We start from the raw sequence: 6,000 nt of genomic DNA on the forward strand, positions 1-6,000 counted from the left end.
TATGTATGCAGGGTGTGTTTATAGCTTAGCTAGCAGAAAAGTACTGTGTTTTATTGTAATTGTATAGCAGTGCTACTATTGCTCTTTTGTCTAGGACTGAGACCCAGTGCATTCCTGTTGCATTAATTAACTCTTCATCTAAACATTTTATAGACATGTAATAAGTTTACAATAAATAGATATCAACATTTTTTAACTGTGGGTCTGAAATATATATATATATTTTTTACATATACTCATATACAAAAAGTGCCCCAATTCCAAACCTAGAAACATCTACTTCTACCAAAAAATTCCTCCAATGGGTCAGGATTTTTATAAATCTGTGCTAAGCATTTTTGAGTTTCTGAATGGCTTTTGTCTGCTTCTTCTTTCCAGGGTTTTTTTTTTTGCATTATTCTTCAGTAAGGCAGTGAAAGAGTTATCCTGCAATACCATTTGCAATAAACTCAAGAACTAAATAGACCTCTGTAGTTATTTCACAGAAGAAGGTCTGGGTCAATTTAACATATTATTTAGCCTTAAGATCATCCTAGTTGATTTATATGACTGATAATATATCCTAGAATTTCACATTTTGCTCCCTTACAGCAAGACTAATCCCAGCAAACATCAGAAAGACATACAGATTATGTCTGTATCAAGTCAGACGGTCCAGAACCACTTTTGCACATCTGGTGGACATGCAAAACAGGTTCACTATCTGCACATCTGACTAGGACTTCAACTGGACGTCTGTGGACCTGCAAAAGAGGTTCACTATTTGTTCGTCTGACTAGGACTTCAACTGGACATCTGTGGACATGCAAAAAAGGTTCACCATCCGCATGTCTAACTAGGACCTCAGCTGGATGTCTGTGGACTTGCCAGACATGTTCACTATCTGAACACATGTTTAGGACCTCAGTTGGATGTCTGTGGATGTGCAAGATATATTCACTATTTGAATGCCTGTCTTGGACCTCACCTGGACGTCAGTGAATGTGCAAGATGGGTTCACTATCTGAACAACTCTTTAGGACCCCTTTTGGACACCAGTGAATTAAATTTGAATTAAATGGATGTCTAACTTTTGGAGGTCTAAAGACATCCAAGACAGGCTAGATAACTGAATCAATTTCTGTATTTGCCATTTTAAAATGACAAACTGAAATTATAATTGTTTATACAAATAATCGTGTGAAATACATGTAAAATAAACAAATATAATCACATTATGGGAAAATAAATAATTAATATGAAGTTAAAAATAAGTATGTCACATGGAAACTGTTACCATTTTTGACAAATTTGCACAAGCCAATATTTGATCCTCTTTAATGTAGGTGACTCAAATAATGACAAGTTGACATTTTTGTAGTTGCGTTCATAAATAAAATAAAATCAAATAATACAAAAACAAATACAAAACAGATCAATCACATTAGTCACAAATAAGTAATTTAGCAGTACATCTTCCATAAAATTGGAATGAGATTCTGGCAAGGGATAAATAATCTCCAAATTAATTTAAATGAATTATTTCACTGTTTGGGACATCATCCACTAATGACTCCCAAGAGTTCAAATGTCTCCCAAGTCTTTAAGAACAGCAAATCCTTCTTGTAGCTGTTTTTTTGTGAAAATGAATGTGTACAATTGGGACTGTACAAATCTGAGCTGCATGAGGTGTGTCAGGAAAACACTATTGCTGTCCAACAAACAACAGGGCATATTAACATGCTGGCAAGGCCAGGCCTTTTGAAATATTGTAATCTGGACAGATGAATAAAAGAGTAGACAAGACGATCACATCTAAGATGGCGGGTGGAGGGTGTGGGCCAGGGAGCACTTTGTGAATATGCATGTGGCTCTGTGACTCTGGAAGAAATGTTTTGCTTGTCCAGGTCTGAGAATTGCAACTGTGCAATTTGAAGGACCATTTTCAATTCTCAGGTCAGGACTCTTTATTGCATGGTTAGAGATCTCATATAATTTTTTTTAACACCACATATGAATGACATATGAAACTAAACTTCACTGATGCATTTTAAGTTGCATAATGTCATAAATTCTTGAAATATAACATTAAAAAATTGAAATATTTTTCTAAATATTTAAAAAATTATCAAATAATTCTAAAAGTCCTAATTATTATTGACACCCCTAGTTAAAATGTGTTAAAAGCCTTAATATCACACCTTGGTCCTGTCATGTGTCTGTTTTCCCCACCAAGTGCTCTTGCACATGGTTCTCTTTGTTATTGTTCCTGTCTCCGCCCTTGTCCCGCCCTAGTTCCACCTCCTCGTCAGTGTTTCAATCTGTGTCTCCTTTGTAACCCTGTCCCCTCTTTATCTGTCTCAGGTGTCCCTTGTCTGTGTTGTATATTTAAGTTCCTTTGTGTGACTTTCTGGTTGTTGGACATTCCACATTTGCTGGTCTGTCTCTAGTCTGTTTGTCTCGTCTGTTCCTTGATTCGATTCTCTGCCCTGCGTATATCTGTCTGTTCCTTCCATGTGCTTTGTTTTCTCATTTGGTTTGTCTGTTTGTACCTTTCTTGTCTATAATCTTTTTTTTTTCTTTGTCTCTTGTCTGTCAGCATTTTCCCTCTGTCTCTAGTTAATTAGTAATTCCCTATCCTGGTCTGTCTGTATCTGTCTCTCTGGTCTAGGTCTCTTTAGCTCTTTCTGTCTCTTTAATATCCTCTGTCTAGGTTTAGTCTGTTTCTCTCTATCTGTCCAAGTCTCTCTGTCTAGGTCACTCTATCAAAGTCTCTCTGTCTAGGTCTTCCTTTATCTAAGTATCCTGTCAAGCCATCCAAGTCAGTATATCTCTGTTTAGTTATCTTTTGTTTAAATAAAAAGTTACTGTGTTATAGTGTGTGCTCCTGCCTTTGTCAGTCTGCCCAGTCCTGATACTTAATATGTTTTATTGCAGAATCATAATCATTCATTCATTCATTATCTGTAACCGCTTATCCAATTCAGGGTCGTGCTGGGTCCAGAGCCTACCTGGAATCATTGGGCACAAGGTGGGAATACACCCTGGAGGGGGCGCCAGTCCTTCACAGGGCAACACGGGTCACTTTTGAGTCGCCAATCCACCTGCACCTCCAACTCCTCACAGACAGTCACCTGGAGCGGGAATCGAACCCACAACTTCAAGGCCCCTGGAGCTGTGTGACTGCGACACTACCTGCTGCGCCATCGTGCCGCCCAGAATCATAATCTCACTTTTTTTCTCAATTCAAGTGAAAAAAGGAAAAATCCTGAATAAGAAATAATTATTTCCCATAAAATGACCAGTTCCACAATTATTGGCATCCTTAACAATTTCTTGGAAATAAATGTATTTGCAGTGGATCAAAGTACCTAGGAACATTTAAATAATGCATCACTTCCTGTTTCCCTGGGGTATAATATGGCATTACACAGAGGCCTATTTCTCTTACTCACTCTTAAACATGGGAAAGACAAGAGAACACACTATTCAAGTTAGGCAGATGTGTGTCAACATTCATAAATTAGGCAATGGCCACTCACCTGCAGATGCCTTTATCTACAGTCTGAGCAATCATCAAAAAGTTCAAAACATCTGGAACTGTGGCAAACAAGCCTGGAATAGGATGCAAGTGTATCTTGCCACCATGCAAAGTGAGAAGGATGGTAAGAGAACTAAAAAGCTCTCCAAAGCTTTGAATCAACAAAGAATTGAATCAAGTGGTAGCACCTTGGGGTTACGAGGTCTCCCAAACAACCATCAGGCGCTATCTAGTACATGCCAACAAGCTGTTTGGGAGGCATACTCATAAGTGTAAATGAGTGGAGTTTTCCAAGGCCCTGATAGCAAGGAGACGGCGGACCATTGTTGGCCCACTGAGGGCAAAGTTGGAAGTGCACTATTGTTTTGCACAGTGTTTTCTGGGCGGACCACTAGAGATTAAACATAATCTCTAGTCTCTCTTTTCTATTCACAGTCCAATTTACAATTTTTTCCTTCATTAGGTTCTTTTGTTATTCTTTATAAATAAGATTATTAAATAATTCTAATCCAGCAGTGTCAACATTTTCAGCATAATCATTTTTATATCAGGCTTATACTCATTATTATATCTCTAAAAGTTGTTGCTAATATTTGTATTAGTTTGTTTTCCACAATAAAAGTATCTGTGAATTTAAAATCTGTTTGAGGAGATTAAAAATTTGTTATATCCTGTACAAAAGGACAGTAATCTGAGAGGTCCAATGGTGGACCAGCAGTGGTCTACAGTCAGTGGTATGCCAGCCTTTCTATGCCAGTGGACCAAAGGCGATTGCTCTAAGATTGCAAGGGAAGCTCAGCTTCCCCTAAAATGTCAAAAAATAAGTTTTCAAATATATACTGTTGTGTGTACATGTCATTGAATAAATATGCACTACAATGCACTCAACTTTTGTTCAGAATCAGCTTCTTATCACTGGTAAAGACGTGGCTTTCCTCTCAATCATTCCCGCAGCTTGACAGTGTTTTAAACAGTGTGGAGTTCAATAGCGAAGCAGCGAAGTGCAGCGAAACGAGACGAGCCATTGGATAAATGCTGTGCTTTGTCCCGCCCATCGGACGCTCAGGGTCTTTGGGGGTCTATGGGGCAGTGGGCTGGCCCGGACCCTCAGCTTCTGCATGATGATTGGATAATCGGTCTGAGGCTGAATCCCTTTTTGACTGACAGCGAAATGAGCGAATCAACGATCCTTTGGTGTAGAGATCCGAGGGAGCATTACATTTTCATTCTGTTCTGAGTTGAACCGGAGACTTTCTTGATCCTCTTAGCGGCGTTTTCTTTGTTAAAAACGACTAGTGACAAATCGAGCTTTTATGTCTGGTGGGGTTTTTTGTAGCTGCTTGTTATTGGAGACTGACTTCTATCACTCTTTCTGACTTCTATCACAGTTTCTGACCTGCCTGTGCTGCTGAGCCCTTCCACCGTCACAAAGCACTCACAGGCGGACACACTTCACATGGGCCAAGGCCGTTTAAGCAGCCTAGCTCTGCTGGCCATTGAAAGGACACTAGTCAAGTCCCTGGAAAAGATGCCTTGTTGGTACGACAGGGTCACAGATCATTTTCTTGAAAAGGAACGGAGGGCAGAATTTATGTATAAATAAACCGACACATTTTAAGATGTAGGCCGAAATTGAGCTTCCCCTCCTTGAAAGACCAGCATCCGCCACTGCAGTGGACTAATATGTGCTCGCTCTCTGGGGCGGTACTGGGATTTTGTGCTTTGGTCAGATGAAACCAAGATAGAGGTTTTTGGCAACAAACACTCTAATGTTTCTGGCATAACACCAAGGACGAGTATGCAGAAAAACACCTCATGCCCACTGTTAAGTATGGGGGAGGATCAGTGATGCTGTGGGCTTGTTTCTCCTCCAAAGGACCTGGGAATCTTGTAAGGATACAGAGGATTATGAACTCATCAGGACATTTTGAATCAGAATCTGGTGGTCTCTGCTCGAAAGATGAAGATGGGTCATCACTGGGTCTTTTAGCAAGATAATGACCCTAAATGTGGCCAAATCTACTCAAAGATTGTTCACAAGGCAGACTTTTAAGCTCCTCACATGGCCATCTCAGTCCCCATACCTCAACCCAATAGAAATAAATGTAAATGTAAATGTAAAACCTGGGGTGAGCTGAAGAGGAGGGTGCATAGGAGAAGACCCAGGACTCTGGACAATTTAGAGAGGTTGTGCAAAGAGGAATGGTTGAAGATCTCTCTTTCTGCATTCTCCCGTCTTGAGAAGAGTTATAGGAGAAGATTAAGTGCTAAAGGAGGTTGTACAAAGTACTAACACTAGGGGCACACATGATTTCATTCAAAAGATTTATTTCTTAATGTGTGGTTTTTTTCCCCCACGAAATAAAGGCATTTGAATTAAAGCTTAGATCTTTCTCTCTTTTTTGCATTGTTGTTCTATATTTTTATAAAAAAAAAGAAAGAATGTATTATAAGCCAAAGAACATTTCTTAACCAGGGGT

The sequence above is a fragment of the Hoplias malabaricus genome, chromosome 16 (genome assembly GCF_029633855.1).
Source record: "Hoplias malabaricus isolate fHopMal1 chromosome 16, fHopMal1.hap1, whole genome shotgun sequence".
Taxonomy (NCBI): Eukaryota; Metazoa; Chordata; class Actinopteri; order Characiformes; family Erythrinidae; genus Hoplias; species Hoplias malabaricus.